This window comes from Petaurus breviceps, unplaced genomic scaffold (assembly GCF_028583685.1).
Source record: "Petaurus breviceps papuanus isolate PSGF00001 unplaced genomic scaffold, PetGlider_PUasm1.0 84, whole genome shotgun sequence".
Lineage (NCBI taxonomy): Eukaryota > Metazoa > Chordata > Mammalia > Diprotodontia > Petauridae > Petaurus > Petaurus breviceps.
In genome coordinates this window covers 11111062-11128217 of record NW_027186645.1, presented here as the reverse complement: position 1 = coordinate 11128217, position 17156 = coordinate 11111062, and the positions used below count along the sequence as shown (strand labels likewise).

Here is a 17156-nt window from a genome sequence, read left to right as displayed (position 1 = left end):
CAGCCACAAAAAAATTCTAAATCATTTCCAGAAGGATTCTGAAAAGAAAATAAACATACAAGTAAAAGTTCAAACAATAATCACGAATAAGAGATCACTGTCAATTCATTAAAGACCCTTGCTTTCTTTCCTACTGTAGGAGAAAAGTCGCTTATGCTTCATAAAACTAATTTCTACCTTCTTATCATTGCCCAGACATGCAAACTGGTATTTCACTCATAATGAATGCAATACTAAGAATGCAACTGTTAAATCAAGAATTGTTCCTTTCTCCTGCTTTCCAACATTTTCCAATATTCTTACTTTTAAAGAATTATCTGAGATTTCAACCCTACAAACACCCACACGACATACACAAACACACCTGACTTCTAATTTCACAAAATATTGATCATAAGTATCTATTATTTACATTTGATTGTTAACAGAAACTACAGCTCAGTATCTGAGAGATCAGATTTCAAATTACCATCTCATTCTTCCCTCCAGTCAACTTTACAGAATCAACTAGGTGTGGATAATAAATTGTTAGCAGAAATTCAGGCTATATTTTTGCTACATTTTCAAACAGTCACTTACTAAATCTTTATTTTTAAATTTGGAATGCTTAAGAATATGTGATATAACAAATAATACTTTCTCAGTGACATTTTGTTACTTCTAATATTTTTTTATTATAGTGAACTTGTTATTTTTAAAGGAAATAAATCAATAAAAAAGGATAGCAGTATATCCTACTATCTGGGATCCAAATGCACTGAAAATACGATGAGTCTAATCTGACCTCCTGAAGAGTCCAAACCATCACCTAAAATATGTTTTGTTTTCTATTAGAAAACGAACAATTCTATTAAGGATCAGATTCATTTTCCCACCTATAAACAAGAGGAAGGTTTGTTTTCTCCCTTCTAGGAAGCCTCTAAAGATTAAATTCTACAATTAAGTGACAAAAGAATTTCAACAAATTCTTCTTCAATGACCAAACGTACTGAAATGAAATTATATTTGAAAGAAGATGCTGTATTTTCTATTTGAAAGTCTAAACTAATATTCAAATTAAATTGTATTCTGTCCATTTATCATTTGTTTTCTTGCTTGAATGCTTCACAAGTTCCTAATAACCTCATCTCTGGAGTCAAAAGATATAAAGTAGAAAATCAAATCTAAAAAGGAGGAATCTGCCTGAACAAACAGTTGTGCAGCAAATTTTAAGGAAATGGCTGGCAAACAATAAATAGGCAAGTCAACAAGAGCCAACCCCCCAAAATAATAGCTTTGGAAAAATGAAGACTTTCAAAAAATGTCAATCGTACATCAGAATCTAGCAATAAAAAAAATCACTGATGAGGAAAAAAAAGTAAACTTGCAAGACCATGGCATTAAGGCAAATAAGATCATTTGGTTTACTATGCTCCATAAGGGCAGAAACTCTCTTACTAATCTTGGTCTCACAACTGACTGCCTAGTGTACAAAAAGCAAGCACTTCAGTGTTAGGTAACTGATTAATATGTCATACCCACATATGTACATACAGTAACACATTAACTCATAACTAGCTGACAAAACACATGTCTCTCAAACTGGCTTAGAAGTTTCAAATTTTAGGAATCTCTAGTAATATCAGGTCCATAAAACATAAACTATAAATCACAGAGAATATTTATGAATTAGAAAACACATTTCTCTGTTCACCTTCAAAGGAAACAGCTTTAATACAGATTTAATTAATTTATCCAGGTGTTTCATTGTGTACCAACTGCTGTCACATATGAACTTATAAAAATCCACATGGTCTGTATTAAGAAGTAATCATTTTCTAAAAAATTACCAAGCAATTTTTGCATTGCCAAAATATATGGAATGATATTCAACTTTTTGATGACAGGATGGTTTGTTCAAAGGGTGAATTTCCTGACATTCTCATTACTATACTAATACTGAAGCCAGATAAGAGCCACATAATTGTGTGACAGAAAAGGACTTTCAGAGGTCATTTTATTCTTGTCCCTTGACCTCAGGAAATCACATGAGAGTTTCTCCTACAACATTCACACCAAGGATTTTCTAGTTCTATATGATAAAATGAATCAGGATAATCTGATACCATATTTACTTTAAAGGTAATATGTATCCAGAATTTACTTTGCATAATCAACTTTTGATTTGTAATTTGTCTTGACTTTTTTTTTTGCTAAAATGCTCAAACTAGGTATTTCTTCAACCAATAATATCAGCAACTCAATTTGTAATTTAATCTTTTTTTGTTTGTCCAGATTTTATTTATTTTTAGTTTTCAACATTCATTTCCGCAAGATTTTAAGTTCCAGATTTTCTCCCCATCTCTTCCCTTACCCCTCACCAGAATATGGCATGAATACTGATTACCCCTTTCCCCAGTTTGCCCTCCTTTCTGTACCCCCCCCCTTACTTTCTTGTGGGGGAAGATAGATTTCTATACCCCATTGCCTGTATACTGTATTTCCGAGTTGCACGTAAAAACACTTTTTAACATTTGTTTTTAAAACTTTGAGTTCCAGATTCTCTCTATTCTTCCCTCTTTACCCACCTTAACTGAGAAGACAAACAATTCAATATAGGTTATACATGTGTAACTATGCAAAACATTTCCATAGCAGTCATATTATGAAAGACTAACTATATTTCACTCTATTCTATCCTGCCCCACATTTATTCTATTTTCTCCTTTGACCCTGTCCCTTTTCAAAAGTGTTTGCTACTGTCTATTCCCTCCCCCAACTGAGTGTGTATGTTATTCCCTCCTTAAGTCAAATCCAATGAGAGTAAGGTTAACTCATTCCCTTTCACCTCTTTCCCTCCATTGTAACAGCTTTCTCTTGACTCTTTTATGTGAGATAATTTACCCTATTCTATCTCTCCTTTGCTCCTTCTCCCAATATACTCCTCTTTCACCCCTTAATTTTATATATCATTAGATATTAAACACACACACACACATATCCCCTTAAAACTATCCTAATACTGAGAAAAGTATCATGAGTTACAAATATCTTTCCATATAGGAATGTAAACAGTTCAACTTTAATAAGTACTTTATGATTTCTCTTTCCTGTTTACCTTTTCACGCTTCCCTTGATTCTTTTGTTTGAAAGTCAAATTTTCTGTTCAGCTCTGGTCTTTTCACCAAGAATTCTCAAAAGTCCTCTATTTCATTGAATATCCATATTTCCCCTGAACTATTATACTCAGATTTACTGGGTAGGTGATTCTTGGTTTTAATCATAGCTCCTTTGACTTCCAGAATATCATATCCCAAGCTCTTTGATCCTTTAAGGTAGAAGCTGCTAGATCTTATGTTATCCTGAGTGTGTTTCCACAATACTCAAATTGTTTCTTCCTGGATGCTTGTAATATTTTCTCCTTTGACCTGGGAACTCTGAAATTTTGCTATAATATTCCTAGGAGTTTTCTTTTGGAGATTTTTTTCAAGAGGTGATTAGTGAATTCTTTCAATTTCTATTTTACCCTCTGGTTCAAGAATATAAGGATAATTTTCATTGACAATTTCTTGAAAAATGATGTCTAGGCTCTTTTTTGGATCATGGATTTCAGGTAGTCCAATAATTTTTAAATTATCTCCCCTTGATCTGCTTTCCAGGTCAATGGCTTATCCAATGAGATATTTCAGAGTCTTCTATTTTTTCATTCATTTGGATCTGTTTTATAATATCTTGAGTTCTCATAAAGTCATTAGCTTCCATTTGCTCCATTCCAATTTTGAAGGAATTATTTTCTTCAGTGAGCTTTTGAACTTCCTTTTCCATTTGGCCAATTCTGCTTTTTAAGACATTCTTCTCCTTGTTGACTTTTTGAACCTCATTTGCCATTAGAATTAGTCTATTTTTTAATGTCTTATTTTCTTCTGTATGTTTCTGGGTCTCCTTTAGCAAGATATTGACTCATTTTTCATGATTTTCTTGCATCATTCTCATTTTTCTTCACAATTTTTCCTTTTATTCTCTTACATGATTTAAAAATCCTTCTTGAGCTCCTCCATGACCTGAAATGAATTCATATTTTTCTTGGAGACTTACGATGGATGGGTTTTCACTTTGTTGTCTTCTTTTGGCTATTTGTTTTGTTTTTCTTTGGCACCAAAGTAAGATTCTAAAGTCTGATTTTTTTCTCTGTTTGTTCATTTTCCCATTCGATTACTTGAATTTTGAACTCTTTGCCATGGCAGGAATATGCTTCCAGAGTGGGGAGTGCTCTGTCCTAAGTTTCTGAGGTTTTGTGCAGCTGTTGTCAGAGACACTTCTAGGTACCTATTAATTTTCAGTTTTCTAAGGTGATAGGATCAAAAGAAAGAGTTGTTTACTCCTCTCCTGGCCTGTGGTCTTGTCTGTGAGTGACCACAAGCAATGTTTTCTGCCTCAGAACTGTGAGGAGGACTCCTTCTCCACAGTTTCCACAAGCTCTGCCACATCAGCACTCCTCCTCACCCCAGGACCACCACCCAAGACTGAGACCCAGATTCAAGCAGGGCAAAGCAAGAGAATTCTGCCTCAGCACCAGCATACAGATCCCTGCAATTGCCCTCTGATCAGCTGCTTGATTCCCCCACCATCTATGGGCCTAGAGCTCTGCAAGCATCTGCTGCTGCTGCTGCTGCTGCCATTGCCCCAGGGCTAGGCAAGATCCTCACTCTTCTCTCATTCAGGTCCAAAAAAATTTTCCCACAGACCTTCTACTTTGTCTTTAGTATTTGGAGCTTGAGAAGTCTGGAAACCACCACAGTTGCCAGTGATTCACCCCCCTGAGGCCTACTACAGCCAGGTTTGTGCCGGTGTGGCCCACATGGGACGGTCCAGTGGGACAAACCCTTCCTATTAACCTGCAAGATTGTCTTCAGCTGGAGATGTGTTTTATTCTGTCATTTTGTGGACTCTGTAGCTCTAAAATTCATCTGGTCATTTTTTACAGGTATTTGGGGGAAGAGATAAAACAATTTCCTGCTTTTAATCTGCCATCTTAGCTCTACCTCCTATAATTTAATCTTAAGAAAGTTGTAGAGAGTTTTTAGATGAAAAAAATTAAAGCTACCTACAGTCATATAAAAAATGTTCTAGAGGGGGAAGAGATAAGATGGCAGAGTAGAAACAGGACCTCCGCTGTGCTCTGGCTCCTACCTTCCCTAATCCATGGAAAAGGGGACTCTGAACAAACTTTAGAGCTGCATAACCCACAAAATGATACAGAGAAGCTAACCTCCCACTGAGGACAGCCAGGCAGGAGGGCAGGAATCGGCCAGTGCAGCACTCTGGGAGCCAAGCCCAGGCTTCGAGAACCAGAGGTTTTAGCCCCAGGGCGGGCCTGACCAGCCACTGGCTGGAGGGACTCCAGATCACCAGCAGCTGTGGCCATTTCCAGATTCATCAACACATAGATGCAAAGGACAAAGTGAGAGCTCAGTGCAGTCTGGACTTTGGGACCCAGAAGGTAGGAGCGCATCAGCTTTTGCCCCCAGGGCGAGACACCACATCAATACCATGTTGCAGCTTCAGCTCCTGGACTGCAGAGGGTAGGGGGCCCATGCGACCAGTCTGAGGGGTAACTGCTCTTGCTAACTAACTTAACTAACCTGCTTGGATCTGGATTGCGGTCTAGGGTGGAGGTCCTGGGGTGTGCGACCACCTTGCCAGAGCATGTGGTGGCCTCAGAGAGGGCACCCAACTAATACCTCCAGCAGCTGAGAAAACCCCAGCTTTTGGGATGAAGGCTCCCCTGTCTGGTGGCAGAGTCCTACTGTGGCAAAAAGCCAAGGGGTCAAGTGACTGAGGGGTGACATGACCAGACAAAGAAACCAAAACAAACAGAAGACTCCAACATTGGACTCCTATTTTGGGGACAAAAAGGAGCAAAGCATGGAGCAGGAGGAAGACAGTGAAGTCAGAATTCCTGCACCAAAAGCTTCAAAGGAAAATATGAGCTGGTTACAGGCCATAGAGGACCTTAAGAAGCAGATAAGAGAAGTGGAGGAAAAATTGGGAAGATAAATGAGAATGATGCAAGAAAATTATGAAATGAGAGTCAACAGCCTGACTGAGGAAAATCACACCTAAAAAAATAGACTGACTCAATTGGCAAAAGGGGCTCAAAAAAGGCAATGAGGAGAGGAATGTTGCAAAAAGACAAATTTGCCAGATGGAAAAAGAATCTCAAAAGCTCAAGGAGGAGAATCGTTCCCTTGGATTTAGATTGAAGTAAAGGGAAGCTAGTGACTTTGAGAGAAATCAAGATGATGTTAAACAGATCCAAACAAATGAAAGAAGAGAAGGCAATGTGAAATACCTCATGGGAAAAACAAGTGACCAGAAAAAAAGTTCCAGGAGAGATAATTTTAAAATTATTGGACTACCTGAAAGCCATGATCAGGGAAAGAACCTATAAATCATCCTCCAAGAAATTCTCAAGGAAAATTGCCCTGATATTTTAGAACCAGAGGGCAAAATAGAGGTTGAAAGAATCCACTGATCACCTCCTAAAAAAGATCCCAAAAAGAAAACTCTGAGGAATATTATAGCCAGGTTCTGGAATTCCCAGATCAAGGAGAGATTATTACAAGCAGCCAGGAAAAAACAATTGGAATATTGTGGAAAAACAATCAGGACAAGATCTGGTAGCTTCTACACTGAGGGATCCAAGGGCCTGGAATAGGATATTCTGGAGGGCAGAGGAGCTGGGATTAAAACCAAGAATCAGCTATCCAGCAAAACTGAGTATCATCTTTCAGGGGAAAATATGGTAATTCAGTGGAATAGAGGACTTTCAAGCATTGGAAACTGAGGGGATACCTATCAACTGGGTAATGGTTTAACAAGTTGTGGTGTGTGAATGTAATGAAATATTGTTGTGCTATAAGAAATGATGAACAGGCAGATGCCAGAACACAAGGACTGCATACACAAAAAAAGCATCTAGGGCTTTGAGCACTACACAGAGCTGAGAGATAGGGGATACACTTCCCACGAAGGCCTCCCCAAGAAAGAAACCAAGTACCACCATGTAGCAGAGTCAGTCTATAAATTAAGGTCACAAAACAAAGAGATGACAAAAGTAGATAGACTGCTTGTTTCCGAGGAGAGAACTCACTGCTACAGTGGAATAGAGATTTAGGATAGTTACTACACATGGAAAAACTTCCTAACAATTATAAATGTCCAAAGATGGAATGGGATACTATTGGAGGTAGACAGATACTCCCCACTGAAAGCCATAAAGCAGGATAGATAACTATTTGTTAAATGTTATCAATAAAATTATTATTTACTCAACTTTCTTAAATTAACTCTAAGGTCCCAGTCAACTCAGAGGTTATCAGATTCTAGAATTCTTCACCTTTCTGAGACATGGCATGGGGGGATGGAAGGGAGAACAGAAGGGTCCTCAATATTACAGAAATCCATGTAGGAAACTCACAATGTGGAAACTACTTTCACCAATGCATATCAGAAGCTCATTTGATAACTTGGTTTTAGAGAGCCTTTTCAGAGTCTCAGAGGTTAAGTGACTTGCATTGCCCATAATAAATATAGCTGGCACAGTATAAAGCTTGAACTTGGTGTTGCTGATTCCAAAGACATCCCTCTATCTAATATGCCATACGTAAAATATACTTCTTATCAACATAGCTTCCTATCAATATAACAGGGTTAACTTCCTGGAATTTGATATAATTTTTCATTATATTTTTTTCAATACACTGTTAAAAATTTGAAAAAATTTTTAAAGTCAGTAATCACAAAGTCAGTAAACTAACTCATAATATACTTTTTGATACTTTCCAAAATATGTACATAATCCTTAAATCTTATGCTTTTCTACCACACATTTTTTTTGGTATATCTGATAATCTCCTTTTTGTCATTTCTTTTTCCCTCTTGAGTGTTTCCTAGGGCTGCATCTGGTCTGTCTAGAAATGAAATGTGAAGTATTTGAGCCAAACAATATAGGCACATTACCAGAGAGCCCTTAAGTTAAAAGAGCAATTCCCTAGGTCATTTCATAATAGGACTTTACAGATATCATGATGACACCAGGTATCCATTGGATTAAAACATGAGTGTCAACCTTATGAAAACAGTTAAAGTAATTGTAAGAACTGAATTGACCCAAAAGAAGATCAGACACCAGTAGAGATGAGCTCACAACCTTCTAGTCCTCCCTTCTCCTGACTGCCATAGACAGCCAACAGACTGGGTGAGCAGTGTCAGAAGATGATAAACTATTTTGCACGTGTGCAGAATAACCAACATTTTACCTATAAGCTTTATTTGAAAATGAGGATAGCATCTTGAAAGAAATGACCTCAAGAAATGTTTCATCAAGATTGTTTGGATTTGACTAAATCATTGGACTTACTAAAATATTAATTTGTCATCATGGAGAGTATAACTATATGTGAGCGAAAGGCAACAAGGCATAGAGAAAAGAGAATCAATATCAAAATCAGAAATAACTGGGTTCAAATTCCATTTCTTATACATACTGGCTATGTGAACCTGACTAAGTTAAATTCTCAAAGCCTTTACCAATTCCCTGAGAGTATAAGCTCCAAAGGATTTGCATATTTGCATTGGGAGATCTCCCCTAAAATAAAATCACAAGCTCAGATACACACAGAAATGTATATAAACGTACACATATGTTTCATATACATGTGCATGTGCATATGCATTCTCAATATATAGGTGCTCCTCAAGATATATTAATATAAGAAGAGTATAAATAGAAAGGAGATGTTAATATGATCTGCCAAATTTCTTCTCTTTTGTATTTCTGACATGATTTTTCTCTGATATAAATACTTTTAAAAGTATTTTATGACTATATATTCTTTTACTGACATATTTTTCTTATATTTAAGTATAGAGCCTTAGAAAATATTTCCAAGTACCAGTTATTGTTATTAGTTCTTCATGCCTATATTTAGGTGATTAGGAGGTCAAATTTTACTTAGAAACATCAAGATAATACCAGATCTTTCCTACATAAAGAATGAAAATATACTTAACTTTTTCACTAGTGTACAAAAATTTCCGGGGGGGGAGGGAATTATTCTTTTTTCCTTAATCAGTTGTCTTACTTTACCTACCATGTGGTAACAAAATGAAAAATATGTAATTTAAGAAGATTTTATAAAACATCTACCAATGATTCTAGGTCTTTTTTTAACCAATAATTTATTTAACAAAGAATTTGCTGCTATTCATAGAAAACTGCCATAATAATTTCTTACATTGACAAAGACACTGACTTTCAATACATTTAAATGTAAAATTATATTTTACTAAAATACTAACTGTACCTTCTCATTGTGGAAATAAGGTGAACTTTGATTCTCAAAGTGATGGAAGCAGAGTATAAGCTGAGCCAACAAGCTCGAAAGAACTTTGTATATGAACTTTATACAAGGGCTTATTTAGCCAAATTCAATATAAAAAAAAAAAAAAACAACAAAAGGTTGGCCACTAAGTGAAAACTTTTTTTTTTTTTTTTTTTTGACAATGACTAATAAAACATGACAAAGACACAATCTTCAATGTTTACACAAATTACTACACTGTTGAAAAAATAGTTCTTTCCAAGCACTAAAATCTTCATTTTCTTTACACACCATAAAGACTTAAAGGTGGAAGGTCTGTACTGCAGAGCTCATCTAGCCCAATGCTCTCGTTTTACAGAGACTCTTGTGGGTTGAAAGAAATGGCTTTTGAGGTCTCTTCCAATTCTGAAATTCTGTGACTTACTGGGGTTTTGACCACACTAGCCATTCTCTCTATAAATCTTGATGTGACCTATCCTGATTTAAAAAAAAAAAAAGCAGAATTGTGTATTTGTATATCTGTGTAAGAATTCTCACCAAAATTTGAAATTCTGATTCAAATATTTCCCATAACTCTTTATCAAATTTATTCTGAAATAACAAATTCTCAAATTGTGTATTTTTTCCATCAGTTTGGGAAAATAAATGCAGTCCAATTAATCTTAAATATATAGGCTAAAAAACTAGAATTCAATGTAATTACAAAGTGATGCACTGAGGAGATGTGAGGAAAGAGTTATATTATTGCAAATACATATGCAGACATATAAAAAATTGACAAAGTTCAAAGAAGGATTACAGTATCAATAATTAGAGATGCTAAAGTCAATAGACAGTATCACTTTTATATGAATACATTCAACATCTATACATTTTTTAACACTCAGCAACAGGAGATGAATGCCAAATCTATCCATTTCCTCTTAAAGATTTCAAGTTCAAAATTACAACAAATAATGGTGCCTTGAGCAAGTTAAGTGAAACACAGTACTACAAACCTAGATCAAAGTGGTAACTAACCAAAAGAAATAGAATTTTATACAGAAAAATATACAAACAATATCCAAACCTCATGAGTGTCTTACCTTCTTAATCCCCTCCAAGGCTCTCCTAACTTTAATTTCATTCTCTTCCACACTTATCCAGAAGCAAAAACATATTTGGGAGTCTTATGGAATAGGAAATATACCATTTAAATGACTTACATTAGTAGATGCAAGGAGATCTCGTCTTCAGTTCTTTCTTCAGAGGTTTAGGTGCCTTGTTCTTTTTTCTCCCTTAGAATATTCTTTTCTTCAGGCTTTTCTACTACCTCTCTTATGGATCAAGATGAATGGCCTATGGATTTCTATTATTTAATCTGGAGAAAAGAGAATATATTTTCAATTATGATGACATTATTTGTACCTTTTCCTTTAACTTTGTTGAAAGGCTTTTTAGCATCATTTTCCATCTGTGAATAAACATTTGTTGGGTACTGATGCAGAGCAGTGAGTGCCCAATTGTGGTCAAATAAAAGAGTTGTCACGAACCCAGTTAACAATGAATTTGTTTGTTTTTAACTTCTTCCTGCTGCCGCTACATATGTTCTATAGTAGGAGTAGTGAATGCTATGTCAGCAAAGACCCAGAAGACTGGGAGAGTAGAAGGAAAGGGAGAATCAAGAAATTTGAGGGCAAGAAAGTGCTGCTTGTATAACAAGACCTTGAAGGTCTAGAAATGAAGCTGGAGGAAAAATGATACACCTGAGCAGGGAGTTATTAACTTGGGATTCAGAGATATTCCCCCACCACACCCCTCAAGGAGTCCATGAACTTAGATGGGGACAAAAATTAATACCTTTATATTCACTAACCTCTAACTAAAAATCAGCATTTCCATAAAGCATGATTTAAACCATACTGCCAAAGGGGTCCATAACAAAAAAAATTTTAATTTTTAAAAAATGAAAAAAAACAACCTTGCATTAGACGTATAATAAGGGAATCCAAAGGCAAAAGGGAACAAACAAGGTTTAAGGGCAGGTTCAGCGGAAGTAAAATGACTGGAGAAGTAGAAGGACAAGAATCTGTTAAGAGAGAAGGGAAGGTCAGGAATGCATCTCGGTGATAGATCAATTTGGAATGGTGCTGAAGTTGAACATATAAATACTCCTTTGGGTAAATAAGAGGCATTGGTCATGAAAGTTAAGCAAGTTGATACATTGAGATGTCAGGTTCTTAGAAAGGTCACCAATATGAATGCTATACTCACTATGGATAATGACAGGGACTAGGTAGACCCAGATTAATCAACATGCTCAAATAAGGAAGATAAAGTGAAAAGATGTGATGAAGGTTACTAAATTATCTGGATTAGAAATACATGGTCTGAGTTTAAGAAGAGGAGAGGTCAATGAGTAATGGTAGAGAGCAAGGGTAGGAAAATGGCCATTAAGAAGGAAGAAGTGTGAAGACTCCTGGTGGCCCTATGCATCACTGGTGCATGAGAACACAAACAGCCAAATGTCAAGGGAAGTCTGGTGTTGAACAAAAAACTGTCAAATTTGGGGTTCAAAGATGTAAATTCGATATCTTTATCACATTAGCTTTGTGACTTTAAGCGAGTCATGAGCCTCCATTTCCTTATCTACTAAGTAAGAAGATTCAAAAAGATCATTCCTAAGGTCTTTCTAGCTCTAACATTCTGTGAAATTTGATGTAATACATTAAGGACAAATTGAATTTTTTGATATTGCCAGGAAATGGAAGGAACCTAAAAGAGAGGCTAAAGAAGACATTTTTAACAGAGTATGCATCCCATAAGATACAATGGAAGAATCAGGCAAAGGAAAATAGAAACTAGGTATTTCTAGATATAGAAAATAGAAATTGAGATGAGATATCAGGAAATGAAGATGAGAAAAGAGATTTTCATCTGGGCATTGGTTCTGAATTAAGGATGAAGGAAGATGGATCTTGTTAAGTAAAGGCAAGTAGGCAAAACCTGTAATAATAGCCTCCCAAAGTCCTAAAACATTCTGCAAAATCTATGAGTTTGAATGAGTTTATATCTGTCATTAAAGATTAGGATTTTTACACACAGTAAGTATCTGATTCTGGATTTGAACTCAAGTCCTCTTGACTCAAAGCCCACTAAACCTGCCTAATCAATACAAATGACCTAGAGTTTGCAATTCCTGACATGTTTATATAGACTTATATTTTTAGACAAACAAAAATATTTTTAAATAATAAAATAGCAAGATAGGATTTACCTATTTTTAATTAAAACAATGATAAAATATTATTTTAAGAATATGAAACTGATCAGAAATGCCTAGCAAAAGTTCAAGTCAAAAAATAGGATATATATATATATATATATATACATATGTGTGTGTACATACACACAAAATGAGAATTTTAAGAAAAGTGCAAATCTCTGAAATTTTAGGAAATGAAGCATACCAGACAGATCATGATACACAATACAGAAAGCTTTTTGCAGCTCTATCACTGAAATATTCTCTAACTATTATAACTACTCTGCAAAATCTAACAGAAGCCTACCCTACACAAGTGCACATGTACATTTGGGAATCATCTGCTCCACAAAACGTGGGCACTCATTTGTTAACAAGAGAATCAGTTCTGGCATACAAGACTTTTGTCCAAAATACCTACATTTTCATGGCTGTTATCTGTAATTGAGGGAATGCTTCCTGACTAAGGCCTCTAATGGGCCACACCTAGTTCAACACTTTTCTTATCTTTAAAACTCACTCTAGTTCCTATGGACAAATACCCAGTACACTGAACAGGAAGCATTTTTAAGCCAAAAATTGAAATAAACTACAGTTCTTTTTGGACATACTCAACTCTTGCAAACAGTCTTTTCTGACACTTTTAATGCCAGCTATCTTGCAGAAACTGAAAATTACATACTGGATTTTAAAAAATTATGTTGAAGTGGAAATTATAGGGGAAAATAAATATAGAAAGCAATAAACAATAGACTAGGTTAGACCTGGGGAAAGCAGACCATGAAACCAAAACAGAGAGAGGTAAAATGTGAATCTTTTGAATTAATTTCTACCTTTGTTAATAACATATGCCTAATAACCCCTTCCAGTTCTTGACTAAGAAAGTACTACTTGCAATCAGATCAGTTTAATTTAATTCAATGTACTTCAGTTTTTAAAAAAAATCTCTCTCTCTATTTTTTTTAAAGCAGTTGGGGTTAAGTAACTTGCCCAAGGTTACACAGCCAATTATTTTGTGTGGGTGTTAAGTATCTGAGGCCTGAACAGATCCCTGGTCCTCCCGACTCCAGGGCTGGTGTTCTTACTGCGCCACCTAGCCGCCCCTAAAAAATCCATATTAAACATTCACTACCTACTAGGTGTTGGGAATATTAAAATGAAATACTCCAAGAACTAAATTTAATTCAACAAACATTTATTAAATACTCGTTTTGTGTGTGGCATCTATGGGGACTAGTATTTCAATAAAGAAAAATGGAGAGGGGTGCGGGCAACCAGTAACTGCTTTAAAAATCAGTCCCTTCAAAAGTGTATTTATATGTGTGTGTGTGTGTGTCTATAGCTATATAGAAATACATGTGCACTTAACTGTAGCCTTGGAGGGGGAGAGAAAAAAAAAGTAAAATTAAAAAGAGAACAAAAGAAAACTTACAAGGAAGCAAAGATGGACAGCTCTGAACACAAAGTGTAGTATCTATCATACAGGCTTTCATGAAATGAAAATTTATTGTTACATATTTTGAATCCTCTCTTATGTTCTGCTATGCACATGACATGCTTTTACTCCCCTTCTTACTTTGTATTTAAGTTTCAATATTTAAGTTCATGGTATGTTTTTGTTTCTTTTCTCTATTCTGTATTAGTGTTCTGGTGTTTAAGTCTAAAATATATAATTTTTTTAAAGGGTAGCTTGGGGCAGCTAGTTGGTACAGTGAATAGACCCTGGAGTCAAGAGGACCTGAATTCAAATTCAGCCTCAGAGGCCCTGGAGTCAGGAGGACCTGAGTTCAAATCCAGCCTCAGACACTTAACACACACACAAAAAACTAGCCTTGAGACCTTGGGCAAGTCACTTAACCCCAATTGCCCTACCTTCCCCCTCCAAAAAAAAAAATAAAGTACTATCACATTAAAGAGATATTAATTACAAAAAAAGGGAGCTCAAAAAAGAAAAATTAAGCCCTTCCCTAAAGTACTTTACATACTACTGGGCAGTGGTCCTGGTCTTCAAGATATTTACAATCTAATCTACCAGATAGGATATGTATGCACATCAGCATATTTTTAATGCATAAGAAAGTTTCTGAGAGCTATATAAACAACTCTAGGAAATTCAGGTCACTTGGAGTTGAAGAGAATGGGGAAGACTTGAGGAAGAGGTGGTACAAAGGATTTCAAACAAAAAACATGAGGAGAGGACATTTTAGGAATAGGATTATAATGAGCTAAATCACTGAGGCTGAAAGACGGTGGATGTGTTTGGTGAACAGAGAGTAATATTATTTGGTTTGACTAAAGCATGAGTGAAGAGTTGAGTGAGAAAAGAATGGAAAGGTAAGTTGCAACCATATTGTAAAGGGTCTTGAATACCAATATAAGTGTCTATTTTATTCAGTTGACAACAGGGTGTTACAGAAAAATTTGACTGAGTTATGTGGTTGGATCTACACAGTAGAGAGATTACTCTGGCAGCAGTTATGAAGGGCAGACTAGAATAAGTAAAGGCAAAAAGACTGACCATATGGGTGACTTTTATTACAGTCCAAATGAGAAATGCTGATTGCCTGAACCAGGGTAGCAACAGTTGAAAAGAAGGGTCAGAGGTAAGAAATACTGTGGAGATAAAAGTAGCAATATTTTTCAACTGAATGGGTGAGAGGAGGCAAATTTTATTTGGTAAATTAAAGATGATATCAAGATTTTAACCAAAAGTTGCTAGGACAAAGAGAGGGTCCCCCAAAATATTAGTGAAATTGGAAAAATAGGTTTGAGGAAAAAGATGATGAATTCATTTGGGGACATACTGAGTTTGAGAGAATCCTGGAAGGAATCCTGAGAAAGCTTTCCAGGTAACTGGAAATGATGAAAATGATAATCAGCAGAATATGGGACTACATATACAAATGTGAGGATCATCTAAAGATATGTGATAATTTAATCTATGGGAGAGGTTGTAGTTTTTATTAAAAGGGTTGAATGACTTGCCCAGGGTAACACAGCTAACAAGTGTCTGAGGCCAGATTTGAACTCAAAAAGATGAGTCTTCCTGACTTCAGGCACAACACTCTATCCACTGCACTATCCACACCCCTATCATAATGGAAGAGAGTAGGGACAGCTAGGCACAGTGAACAGAACACTGGCCCTGGAGTCAGGAGGACCTGAGTTCATATCCAGCCTCAGACACTTAACACTTACTGGCTGTGTGACCTTGGGCAAGTCACTTAACCCCAAATGCTCTACATTCCCCCCTCCAAAAGGCAAAAAACAAAAACAAAGAAGAGTGTAAAGAGAGAAGAGAGACAAGAGTTATATACTTACAGGGGAAGTTCCATTTTATGAGGAAGGGATAGAATTAAAGGTGATAAAAATGGTCAGAGTGGAAGGAAGAAAATTGGGGAAGTCATCAGAATCCTATCATTTCAAATAGAAAGGCAGTCTCTGGGGCAGGTAGAATGTTCAAAAGAACTCATTATGGAATTAGATTTCAGGATCCCAAAACTGCAAAACCTCACCAAATTTTGTCTTAATTTACAATAAATTTAACCTCGCGAATCAAAGTTATCAACATTTATATTCTCTATTCATGTTTTCATTTGGCTGTTAAAGCAAATATAATTCCATTTTTATTTCCAGAATATAGAACTGTTTTTTACTACATTTTGGGTCAGTGCAGATCAATGTACATCCCTTCAGGGAAACCTTTTGAACTGACAGAAGATGAGTGATTGACATCAGTAACAAACACTTTTTGTTGTCATGGATTGACATGTCATTTATAGAAAAACTTATGCTAATTAATGCTATCCATACTTACAAGCTATGTCAAAGGAATATTTCAAATACTTTATAGCTATAGCTTGATAAGGTATGCAAACTGCATATAGAAAAAAATATGAATCCGTTGTGATTAGGAATTTAGCAACCCTACAAGCAATTGATATAATGACAAGAACTTTCTATTGATATATACTTATATGACTGCATCTTAAATAGCAGTATATAGCTATTGAAAATTGTGAAGTGGAGGGAAGAACACATTTTGATATAAGAAAAAATTCAGACTAAAAGCATATCCCTCAGGAATTTTTATGTAGGCTTGACTAGTAAAGCAGTACATAAGGGAGATGGATCTTCATATTGCCCTCAGACTAGAAGGCTGATCAAAATTATGTAGTGTAATTGTCTGTCCATCTAGTGTGTCCAAAGTAAGGATTTAAGTGTTATTACTAGTACTGATCACTAATAGAGATTGCCTGTCCACTGAAAAAAGAGAACACTTTTACTCTTTTCACAATAGTTTATTTCAAATTCAGTAAAATTTACTCAACAATCATGAGTTAATATGAAGCTCTTTCATAGATGCCAAGAATTAATTTGGTGAAAGCAAAAATCAATGAGACTTTTTCTCTATAAGACCAGGGCATAAAATAAATATCTGAAGGGAAGGCAAGAATATTAAGAGATACTATTGTTATGGTAGAAACATGGATACCCCAAATTTTACTGAATCTCCTCTAAGTGGAGATTAAATTGTTCGATATCAA

At 35.7% G+C, this 17156-nt stretch overlaps 1 protein-coding gene across 5 annotated transcripts in view; it reads right to left on the bottom strand.

Moving 5' to 3' along the window:
* Window positions 1-17156, bottom strand: part of FOXP2 (forkhead box P2) — a 700229-nt gene that overhangs the window by 584260 nt on the left and 98813 nt on the right. For all 5 annotated transcript variants that reach the window (XM_069107053.1, XM_069107052.1, XM_069107058.1 and 2 more), the window contains one exon: window positions 10571-10725. The gene's annotated coding sequence lies outside the window, so the exon portion shown is untranslated. The remainder of the gene's footprint in view (window positions 1-10570; window positions 10726-17156) is intronic.